Source organism: Aristolochia californica, unplaced genomic scaffold, assembly GCF_029961685.1.
Source record: "Aristolochia californica isolate CCGP_79_NKW_82.1479 unplaced genomic scaffold, dmAriCali1.0.hap1 SCAF_7, whole genome shotgun sequence".
NCBI classification, from domain to species: domain Eukaryota; kingdom Viridiplantae; phylum Streptophyta; class Magnoliopsida; order Piperales; family Aristolochiaceae; genus Aristolochia; species Aristolochia californica.
The window spans coordinates 591,460-604,606 of record NW_027182268.1 but is presented as its reverse complement, the minus strand read 5'-3'; positions in this window follow the sequence as shown (position 1 = coordinate 604,606).

Sequence of the window (13,147 nt, the reverse complement as noted above, 5' to 3'; positions counted from 1 at the left end):
GCAAAGTTATTGATCAATCATACTTGGCATGCACTACCAGTAAGAGTTTTAATTGATCGATTATTTCTTGTACATTGATCAATTAACTTAAGTTATAAGACCCAATAGAAGGATATTGATCGATCATACTATCAATCATAAATTACTTTTTGACAAAAATATTACCGTTACTCACAATTGATTGATCAATACTTTACACTGGTTGATCAGTGTAAAGTTAGTTTTTTTGAAAAATAGAAAAAAATAACTAGTTTGACTAGGGGAGAAATGAATGAGCTTTTATTGATATACCTACTACATTCTACTCTCAAATACTTGAAATTCCTTCCTAAGTGCTATTTTGCGAAAGAAATAGTCAATTTTGAAAAACCGTTTCATTCTTTCTCAAATTTCACTCCTTGCATTTAGATAGTCAATCTCCTAATCATCACCTTTGTGCATCAACAGTTGGAGGCTTAGACATTTCAAAGATAAGGTTCTCTCTCCTTAAATTGCTAAGGGTGTAAGGTTTTCTTGTTTTGTACTTTTTCATTTCATTGATACGTTCATCTAGAACCTTGTGAAATCTAGATAGAAAGGCTTGTTAGAGATAGAATCAAGCCAATCTCAAAGGAGATTATATTGTAATTGTGTATTTGAGCATACACATGGCTTTGAAAGAGAGTCAGAATCACTTGCTTGTAAATTTCAAGTTAATAGAGCTGATCTTTTGGAATTTCCTGTTGCAAGATATGATGTTATTAGGGTGGCACTGATGTAATTAATTTATGTTTTCTGTTCTTATTCACTCTTATTAGGGTGAATGATATACTTATAATATTGATACTTTAGATACCTATAAATATAACTTATGGGGGATTGTTTGGCCTAAGTCCAAAACCCTAATTTCCTTCTCTCTTGGACGTGTATCATATTCTCTCCTATCTTTTTCTCTTCTTTCTTCTTCCTTCTCTCGTTTACCTAAAGTTATTATCTATGGAATCTTAAAAATCAACATTTCTCAATGATGGGTTCTTGGGTGGTCAATACCAATAGGGAAACATCAATAACAAAATATTTGTCATTACTTATGGTATGTGAATTTATCTATCTTTACTTGATATTTTAATTCACTTAAATTCTCGCAAAACTCAATTCACCCCCCTCTTGATAAGCCACTTGGGCTAACACTCTCTCCCCCCAATCTAACACAAAACAATCTGATAGGTCAGCCTTCATCATTGCCTCATGTCCTTCGATCTGACAAGCAATCGGAAGACCTTTATAACATGGCCTTGTTTTTATCCTTTTCTCTTTAGATCTAACACATAACAATCTGATAGGTCATCATTCATCATTGCCTCCCCCTCTGATTGTCGTTTTTACTTTGTTGTGTTAGGAATTAGATACCTTAATTCCAAACTAACGAGAGTAATAATAATAAATACGGAAGAAGGGGAAAAACAAGCACGAAAAAACACAACAAGATTTATACAGGTTCGCCACAAGGTGAGACTATGTCCTGTCTTTTGCCACTGTAGTAATCCACTATGAAGATGAAATACTTTACAAGAGAAAGCTCACACTTATAGTTGTTTCTCTCTAACCTCTCGGGCTGCAACTCGAGATGCTCCTCTGATTAAGATGATTAAACCCTTATAGCAGCATTAATTAGGCTCCACAACTTAACAGATTGTTCAGTCGTCCAAGTAAATGTTTCACTCTCATGTCCTTCGATCGGCTGACAAGCAGTTGAATGGCCTTTATAACATGGCCTTGTTTTTATTCTTTTCCCTTTCCATCTTCTTTTGACATAGAGTCTTTTCCCTCTCCAGTCCTATCAAACAACTCTTCTTTGCTGGCTTTGCTTGTTGTGATGAACCGCTTGTCTAGTTGGTGTTGCTACTTTATTTCATGAGTTGTCTGCTTCCCTTTTTCTATGGGCCATTGGATGGACAAAGGCTAGTTGAATAGATTTTCTGCAAAAAATTCCCTTTGGAGTTTTTTCTATAATGCATACTTAATGCATATCATAATTAGTAAATTAATTTTTTTTCGTTAAAATTTTCCCAGTGGAGATCTTTGAACCAATATTACGCACATTTACATTTGTGGGGAGAGACCTAGCGAAGGTTATCTTTTCTAACAGCTGAGGGTGGCATCGAAATGAGCAAGTTCGCGAGCGGCTCGATTTATCTGGATCTCGAATTGAGTTCGAGATCCAAATCAGGGTCATTTAAGTTAATGAGCCGAGCTTGATCGGACCATGGTTCAGTTCAAAAGCTTGCGAGCCAGCTCATTAACTTAACGAGGGCCCGAGCATAGAGACAGGAGGTGTCTTCGAATACTTGAGTTCGAGACTTCAACTCTTCATCTTTTGTTATTGACTTCTCGGGAATTAGGGAGCGAAAATGGGGATGTGGGTTGTGCATATACTAACTTACCACATTGACTGCATATGAAATATTTGGCCTTGTACACAGAGGTAAATAAGTTTTTTCACCAATCTTTGATATTTTCTGGCATCTACCTCTTCTCCAGTACCTACACATAATTTTGTATTTGGATCCATAGGAGTTTTTGTTGGTCTACATCCTATCATTCTGGTCTCCTCTAGAAGGTCAAGAACATACTTCCTCTGAGATAATATAATTCCATGTTTGGATTGTAATACGTCAATACCCAAAAACAAATTTAGTAGCCCGAGATCCTTTGTCTTGAATTCAGCATATATCCTTTCTTTTATTTTCTGGATGCCCTTGGGATCACTACCAGTTATAATAATATCATCAACATATATTTCCAGAATAATTTTTCCCTTCGGTGTATCTTTAATAAATATGGAGTGATCTCTAGAACATCTTTGAAATCCGGCCTGTATAAGTGTTTGGCTAAAATTTTCAAACCATGCACAAGGAGACTGTTTCAAACCATAAAGGGATTTTTATAGTTGGCATATAGACTCCCCCTCAACCACATACCTAGGTGGTTGATGCATATAAATTTTCTCTTCTATATCGCCATTCAAAAAAGCATACTAGTGCTCATGTCTAATTTTCATAAAGAGCCTGCATTTCTTCATCCATGGTTGCCTTCCACCCTGGATGTGTGAGAGCCTCCTGATAGGACTGTGGTACAGAGATGGAAGAAATAGTAGAGAGAATTTGACAACATACAGGAGACAGACGATGATGAGACATAAAATTTGTTATGGGATGAGAAGTAGAGGGCATGGTGCATAATCGGGGTGCTTTTCTAAGGGCAATAGGACGAGTATCATATTGTGGGCCAAAAACAACTAGAGAAGATGGACTTACCTCGGTGTGATCTATAAACTCAGCAGGTGTGGTGTCAACCGGAGTGTCAGAGGGCTGAGTAGTGTCTGAAGCACGAGGCACAAGTGGTCGAAGAGAGTTTTCAAAGATAAACCTAGAGGAGCATTGTCAGAATAAAATGGAGAGTTTCCAAAGAATGTGAATTCCTTGACACGAGTAAACGCTGAAGAGTGGGTTTATAGCAAACATAACCCTTTTGTGTGCGAGAGTATCCTAAAAAGATACACTTGATAGATTTGGGATCAAGTTTACTGTGTTTGGGGGAAGAGATATGAACAAAACATTGACACCCAAAAACACTCAAGGGCAGTGAAAAGGGATCATCATTGGGTAATAATAGAAAGTAGGAGATTTATTACTAAGAATGGAAGATGGCAACCAGTTTATAAGAAAACATGTGGCCAATAAAAATAAGGAACTTTCATGGCATATAGTAAACCTCGAGCTACCTCAAGAATATGACCTTTCTTTAGCTCGGCTACACCATTTTGTTGAGGGGTGTAGGCACATGATGTTTGATGATTAATGTCATTTTCTTGACAAAAGGCATCAAGGTCTTTGGAGGTGTATTCTTTGGTATTATCAGATTGGAGGATTTTAATTTTTTGACCAAACTAAGTGAGTACCATAGAATGAAAAGATTTAAATATCAATGGTATTTCAGAATGCTCTTTAAATAGAAATAGCCAAGTGGTACGAGTGAAGTCCTTAATAAATGTGATAAAATATGTAGCTTGTGAAATGTTGGAAACGCTGAAGGGTCTCCATACATCAGTATGAATTAAGGAAAAGGGAGTGACACTTTTAACTTCTGGACGAGGTGAGTATGTGGACCTCTGATGTTTGCTCACTTGATAGACTTCACAATGGAACTCAGACCTTACTTTGAGAGTAGGAAACATATGATCAAGAGATTGTGCAGACGGATGTCCCAACCGATTGTGCCATAATCTGGTCGTAGTTTCATTCATGCAAATAATATTTATTTTTGGCACATCTAGGTAGTAGAGCCCCCCTTGTTCATGGCCTCCACCAATCACTTGTTTCGTTATAAGATTCTAAAAAACACATGAAATGGGTGAGAACGTGATAGAGCAATTAAAATGTTTGGTGAGATGACTAACTGATAAAAGATTTAAGGGAAATGTAGGAACAAAAAGTATCTCAGTTAGAGGAAGTGATGGTGTAACAAAAGTGGAACCTTTTCCTAGAACTTTAGTTTGAGACGCGTCAGCTATGGTAACAATTTTTTTGTGAAAGACAAGGAAACACTTAGTGTAGTAAATTTTTGTTACCTGTGAGACGCTCAGAGGCCCCTAAATCAATTATCCAGGATGAAGAGGAGGCAGATAGCAAACCTAAAACAGCGGTAGTAGTAGTAGTGGAAGATGAACTTGGAGTAGAATCCAATAGTGATTTCATTGTTTGGAATAACTCATACCCATCATCATGAAGGGTTTTCTTGTCTGTTGATGTGGTAGGTTGTTCCTTCTTTGTCGTGCTTAATAAGACTTGACTTGCCTTCCTATAACACATGTCTTCAAGGTGGCCATATTGTTTGCAAAATGGGCATTGCTTGTCTGAAAAGCATGCATCTATTGTGTGGCCAACTTTCCCACATTTGTTGCATTCTCTTCAATCGATTCTGCCATAACCATTCCTTCCACCTCTTCCTTGGCCTCCTCTAAAGTTTCTGCCACGGCCTCGGCCTTGGTCAGTAGTAGTGACTAAGGCCTCTTTCTATTTTTCTTGGACAGAGATGTCCATGGAGGTAGGTTGGGCTAGCTTCCATTCTTGAAGAAGTCCTCTAAAGTAAGCCAAATATTCATGGATATTGTCGCCTTGTTTGGTGGTAAACATCCGTTAGAGAATATCATATGGCTTGTATAAATTGTTGGAGCATAATTCAGCTTCACACATGCCTCCCAAATTCGTTTAGCCGTCTCAAGATGAATAACATTATTGGAGACATGTTCTTCCATACTATTAATAAGCCAACTAATAACTAACGTATCATTCTTCACCCACTTAGTATAAAAAATATAATTTTCATCAATATGTGATCCACGGTTGGTGAGATCACCAACGAGGTCATTTTTGGTAAGGAATCATTGAACCGATGTGAACCAGCTCATAAAATTTGAAACCCCGAACAAGGGTACAATGTTAATTCTGAGTATGTCATGTTTGTGACTCTTGCTTTCTTTGGCCATAATAGGCAAGGCACAAAAAAAATATAAGTCTCCAATAAAAAACAAACCAAGTAGAGGGCTTTAACAAACTCGGTTAGTGGAGAGGCTTAGCATAAAAGCTAAGTAATCATGTGGAGTGAATAATCACACTCATAAAACTCAACATGCACTGGTCTCGGATAAAAATTTCCAAACCGACAAAAACCGCCTTGGTAACTTCTTCTAATCCAAGATGCATCTATTTCCACAATCTTATAAGATGAGGATATCATAAACACATCTTTAAAAAAATCTTCTAATATCCGAAAACCAGTAGCATAAATCAATAAATTGAAGAAGACAACTTATCTCACGAGCTTTAATCTTGCTTCATGAAGAGCCTTCTATGAGTATCTTTCATCATATCTTTAAAGAACATTTCTTTGACGTGGGATCCTAAATTGGTAGCTCTTATACCATGTTGAATTTAGGACCCATAAATAATATCTCGAACAAGGTGAGAGAGAGAATGAAAAACCAAGAAGGAGAAAGAGTGCTCTTGGGTAGAGGTGAAACAAGAAGAAAAAGAAGAAGAAGAGGGAGAAGAAGAAGCTCTACACGAGAGAGGGAGAGGAGAGAACTCCTTGACTTGATGATTTATTATGAATACAAGCTCCTCTGTTTATAGTGGAGTGATAGAATTTATATACACTTTCCTAATATAATTCAACTCAATTTAGAAATTACCCAAATTCTAACTTCCTTAACTTGTGACTTAAATTATAAGTCCTCCATAAGGATGTGATCTCTTAGCTAGATTTTCTAGCTTGTGTAATAAATTTTGTGGGTCCCATGTAATCATCCAGCTCATGTGTCAAAGATATCAGCTCGTGGTATCTTGTGTGGGTCACACTAGATATTCAATTTCACTAACGCTTGCCAGCTTGTGTGTTGACTTCTCTTGGCTTCTCACGTCCTCATGGTGGGTCCCACATTGTAGCAAGGGGGAAGATCAATTTCACCTTTCTTATTTCTAGAGCGAGCTCAAGCTCAAGTTCAAAATATTTAAATCAAGTCTGACTCGAACATAGGCAGGTTCGGGCTCGACTCGATTTGATGCCACCCTTACTAATAGCTGATTTTGTTATCAATATTCCACTATGGGGGGGTTAGTCAACTTGAAGTCCGAGATGAAGATCAACCTCATTACGCCCTTCATCAATTGAAGTCATTAGTGGAGCGCAGATGATATTTCATCTGGACATTGGGGATGAAGCGGTCCTTCATCTCCACGTTATAAAAAAATTCAACTGGTTTTCGACCCTTTTTGCCATTCATCCAGATGAAGGACGCGCAGGGGTTCAAACCCGCGATATTTTTTCCCCCTCTCTCTCCTCGCACCTCCCTCTCTCGCGCGTCCTCATTTTTATTTTTTCCTCCCTCTCTCCCGCACCCCTCTCTCGTCTCCCTGCGCCCCCGACGTCTCTACTCCCTCTCTTCTCTCGAGTTGTCCTCTCCGACCTCCGTCTCTGCTCCCTCTCTTCTCCGGTCTCTTTCTCTCGGTCTTCTCTTGGACTCGCCCTCTCTCAATCTTCCGATTTAGTTCGATTTCGATTTTCTTTGATTTTGACATTTGGGCATCAATTGCGTAATTTCTACTTCGATTAGGCATTGATTTCCCCATTCGGCAAAGAGCTTCTGACTCTATTGGCGTCATTGCCGAAGAAGACAATGGCCACTTTTCTCCGTGATCTCCTGCAGAGTTGCCATTCAGAGAAGACAACCCTGCGCTGTTCGAAGACAACGACATCTTGCAGAAAAAACTTTTCTGCCTGAGCCGCCTCAACCTAGTCCAAGTTAGTTCGGAATACTGCTTAGGCGACGGGGAGAAGAAGAAGTTGATCTCCCGAACTGTTCGGTGCTGGGAAGAGGAAGATGAAGCACTGTTCATCAAATTTTCCTAAGTTAGGAAAAATTTAATTGAGCACCGAGTTTAATTAACTCATTTTTATAATTAATAAAATGAATGGTTTTAAATTTAATGGAAAAATATTTTTAATTAATAATATGTAAAATTATATAGTGTTAAAGTTAATATTTGATAGATTTTTCCAATTTAATCATGAATTTTTTATGTTAAAGAACACCATATATTTTCAATAAATTAATAACTTGAATGTATTATATAAGTTTATGTTATTTTTAACGTTATTTATTTATTTTTTATGATTAATCATGTGCACAGTTAATTGACTCATGTAATTATTGTATTAATGTACAATAAACAATAATCTTTAACTAATATAATATATAATTAAATTAATTAGTACATTAATATATTTTAGTTATACATTAAATTAGTTATTCGTGCAGCAATAATGTTTATTTTACCTAATTTAATGTTTAAGTATTATATTTTAATTAAGTATACTTTACAAGTTACTAATTCTCTTATTTTCTATATTTTCCTCATTTGGGGGCACTAACACTGGAAATTGTTTTCTAGTAGACATGAACTTGTCCACACACACCCATTTCGAAGATGAAGATTATATAGATGCATGAAGATGAAGATGAAGATCAAATTTTCGTTTTCGTTATGGAAGAATATATTTTTCCAAATTTTATTCTAAGTTAGAGAATCAATTTGAGTTCATGCATCAAAATGATGAAACATCATTTTTCAATTCTAGAGCATGTTATTTTGAGCCACAAATTAATTTTGTCAAAAACATTGGATGACTTAAGTACTCAAGACTCAATTTGGCTTTTAGTTGTATTACATCTTAAGCTTGGAAAGATGACTAATAATGTACTATGTAATATCAAATACTTTCCCTATTTTTTGATCCATGATTTGACTTATGTAATTTGCTTAAAAGACAAATTACTAGGCTTGGACATGTGGCAAATTTCTACTCATGTTTGATATGCATAAAGAAACCAACAAGATAATAACGTCGCCAAGTTAAGTCAAATTCACTTTGTTTAGGGCATGGCTATTTGTATGGCATTAACTTTTGACAAGAAATATGAAAATATAAGTGCAATGTCAAAAGTTCACAATAGGTGCACTCTAGTAAATTTAACCATTACAAGTATATGGTTTCAATATATTTTGGAGTTTCTCAATCAAGTATGATTGAAATCTATTGCTACATGAAAATCAGATAATGTGAAGTAAGTAATCTCAAAATAAGCACAATTTCACACAATTAAGTTATTAAGCATACATTAAGTTGATTTTATAATTTGAGTTATCTTGTCAGGATTGGGATATTTTTTCTCCAAGCTGACCATCAACCCATTGGTCATAATTGTTAAGCTTGTCAAAATTTTAAATTCAGAGTAATAAGCTTTGAGGTAGAAGATTTTACTCACTATAGAGTAGTTCAGGCCCTTAAGGATCTCAATTGATGATTCTTTATTTTCAAATTTTATTTGCTCTTTGATTTGAAAATGGAAATTAACTAAAATAGAAGAAGAATCATATGCATTACTTGGGGAGGATTTTCTTACTTGATGACTTTCCTTTGACTCAATAGTTAGTATAACTTTAAGAGCTCATTCTTTTCTTGGAGCTCTAGTATATTTTTGTAGACATTTTTATATTATTCTCTCAAATCTTCATAGGCATATAGCTCTGCACTTATGAATAAGAGTTTCTGATTTTCTATCTCAAACTCTTCTAATTCTGAGGAACTCTCATATTTTAAGAAAATAATTTTCTCTTGTAACTCACTAAGCCATACCCTAAGTTCATTATTTTCTTCAGATTTTCTCCTAAGGGCATTACTTGAATCATCTAGCAAGAACGATAACTAGTTCACATTGGGTTCCTCAATGCTCTCAGTCCTAATCTTCTCTTCTTCTAAGATGATTTCACCTACTCAGCATAAGTGCCTAAATGAGCACTTTGAGCACTCAATCATCCTATAGTAACTAGACTAGTTTGTCCCAAATTCCGTTAGCTGATTTGCAAGATGAAACTTGATCAGCTAAATCACTACTCAATGTGTTGAGTAATTGTACCATGGTCATAACAATGCCATTTACCTTAACAATGTCATTGTCATCCCAATCACTTATGGGTTTGGAGACTAATATTCCATTTACTCTCATGTGATGGGAGATGTGACCCATTGCATATGGATTCTCAAATGTCAAAACACTCAAACTGAATCAATATCTTTATTCTATGTTCTTAATATTGATATTACATTAGAAGGGTGTTAAAATTTTAGGAGAGAAAACAATTTATTGATTCACTATAATCTGAGTAGATCGGTTCTTTTTATAATAGACAGAACATATAGAATTAGAGTATAAGTAAACTTTCCATGACCCAATTATACACAAATTAAAAATCCTAATAAGAAACGTGGTGAGTAATTGTTATAGAGAACTGATTACACTAAAATACCTCTTCTATGAGAATTCTCCCTGTGAGACTCTTGTAAGTGTATACCACATACAAAGAACTGATTACACTAAAATACCTCTTCTATGAGACTTCTCCCTGTGAGACTCTTGTAAGAGCATACCACATTAATTCTTTTACTATGAGATTACTTTCTGTGATAATCACATAATAATTTTCCATATTGTTTCTTCAACACTCCTCTTAGAACAGGAGTTGTCAACTTCAACTTAAAAAGAAAGTTTTCATTTTCTTCAACCTTCCATCATCTTCAATAGTCTGACTAGAAAAATATTTTAAGGATGCAACTTCTTCATCTTGTATTCTAGCCAAACAAAACAAAGACCTAGTTTGGACAAAATAAAGGTAAAGAAGAAAAATCATTCCTAACCAAACAATAAAACTCCTTACATTAGTCAAAATAGTCTAAGTCTAAAAATACTCACTCAATTTCAAAGGCAGCAAAGCCCAATTTAAGGGCAAGAAAAAAAATAGTACATGGTAATTTAAGGGTATATAAAAAAAGATCGCTAGTTGGGTGAATAATAAAAGATTTTACTTAAGCAAGATTTTGGGTACACTTCTGTTCTTTGTAAGTAGCTGGTCTATAGACATTGGTCAGAAGTGATAAAAAATAATGAATTAAAGAAATAATAGAGGCTCACTGCCTACACTAAAAATAAAACTCATTACTCAAGAGAAGGAATTGACCAGCTTGACACCAAGAAGGATGACAATAACATAAACAGGGAGATCAATATAAAAATAATCTCAACAACCATGAATAACAATATGAGACAGATTAACCATGAAAAATGACAATAAAATTGTCCAAGAAATATTTGATCGAAAATATCTATCATGAGAAGAGACCATCTAAGGCATTGTTGGAAGATGGGCTCCAGCCCACATGACCAAGGAAGGCCCACATATCTAAGTGTATTATAAGATGGGTCACACGACCAAGGAAGTCCCACAAGATAGGCCCAAGCCCATAAGAAGTTGGACCCACCATGATTACCACGAGCTAGCATCCTTATCACATAAGTTGGAAGATCAAGAAGGACTCACAAAGGCATCTTTATCTTATGGTCACGTCCTAGAAGAGTTCTAGTTTGAGTTACGTTTGTCTTTTATCTATATTGGGTTATTTAATAAAGCTAAGACTTATCTTTAAGTGTTAGAGTTTGGGTGTAATTGGGACAAAGGTAGTTTTATTGTAATTGGACTCTACTACAATCCTCTATTATAAATAGAGATTCATGTACTCTGATTATAATAAATTAATGAAGTCAATGAAGATTTTCTCTTTTTCATAAATTCAACAAGGTATCATAGCAGGTTCTGTGAGTTGACGTGGTCAACCCACAGAGGTAATGATATTCTGTTTTCTGATTTATCATCTTTAGTAGTTAGGGTTCGTAGTTATTTTTTTTCAGTCCCTATACCTATTAGGTTTTGATGTTTTTCACCTCTATAATGAGAGTTTTATATTGCAAATATTATATTGAGGGAAATATATTCGATTCTACTTTCCAATGAAAAACGTTTTTTTTTTCCAATCGGAGTTATCTACAGAAAGTTATCGATATTTGAATGAGTGAAGGTCAAATTGCAAAAGAGGTTCGAGCAGCAGCAGAAAACATCAACTTCTGAGGTATTTTATGCTATCAAGAAAGAAACTTTATATGGGGAAATATATATAAAAAGAAAGATCTGTAAGTCTATTTTCTTACCTATTCAACCAAGTCTCGGTATGATTTTTTTATAAGGAGATATTGATAATGGAAGAGTCAATGACCATTCTGGAAAAAAGGAGAAACAGTGCTTAGTTCGGCCAGATGATAGAGACCAAACTCTATCAGATTATTTATCTTATTATAATTATATTTTGTGAAGAGAATTTATACTTGTATGAAAGGTATTTTAAGTCTAGTTTCATACAAAGAAAATTTAATGTCAATCTGATCTATATTTAAAGATATATTAGCATTGGAATAATCAAAAGGTCATGCTGGTATTCTGTTGCATTGAAAAATCCGAATTTAAGCCCATTTTTTTGCGTCACTTTTTGAGTTGATATATCAGGAAAATATCCCACTTCTCCCTGGTTTGAGGGCTTATTTATACATGTACGTTATTTGGGCTTATTGCTACATCTATGATATTTGGTTCAAGCTGGGATCAATGTCATTACCTCCCAGCTTGAAGGGGAGAAGTAGAAGAAGTACATGAAGAGGTATTTTATTCCATACACCAAAATATTCAAGAAAGGGGGACCACAAAAGATGAAGGTTATGCATCTAAGAAAAAATATTTATATTGGATTATGATTATTTCATGGGTCCTTCTACAAGGTTTATTATTTTGGTTCATATTATATGTATTGGAAGATGGTCGTGTTACATTACAATTGTTGCTCTTATGTCTCTTTGGATGAGACATTATTATTGAAGAAGAAGTGGCCTCATTACCTTTTCTCATACTATAATTTTTTTGACTCTCAAAAATATCACGGTTGGGACACCATGAGAGTCGGTGCCCGGATTGAGACACCATGATAAATTTTAACTCTAAAAAATATCACGGTTGAGATACCATGAGAGTCGGACTTCAGATTGGGACACCATTATAAATAAACCCACTACCCCCCTTGTAATTGCTTTTATTACTCCTACCACTTGAGAGTCATTGTCCTATGGAGGGGCACGGTGGTGGACACTTCAGAGCAATGCCGATAGACACACTACCTACAGAAGACGGAATGTACCCTACATCCTGCATTAGGACTGGAGTATGGAGCAACATCTTACCGGCTAGGAGTGATTTTTACTCTCACTTATATTATGCTAGCAGGGCCTCATGGAAGGGCGCAATAGTGTGAGGGGGAGTGGGTGAAGATGAAGGCATATTGGAAGATGTGCCATTTTGTTGGAAGATAGGGCCCAAGCCCACACAACCAAGGAATGTCCACATATCTAAGAGTGTTATAATATGGGCCACACGACCAAAAAAGGCCCACAAGATGGGCCCAAACCCATAAGAAGTAGGACCTACCATGATTACCACGAGCTGACATCCTTATCACATAAGTTGGAAGATCAAGAAGGACTCACAAAGGCATCTTTATCTTATGATCACGTCCTAGAAGAGTTCTAGTTTGAGTTATATTTGTCTTTTATCAATATTGAGTTATTTAATTATGTTAGGACTTATCTTTAAGTGTTAGAGTTTGGGTGTAA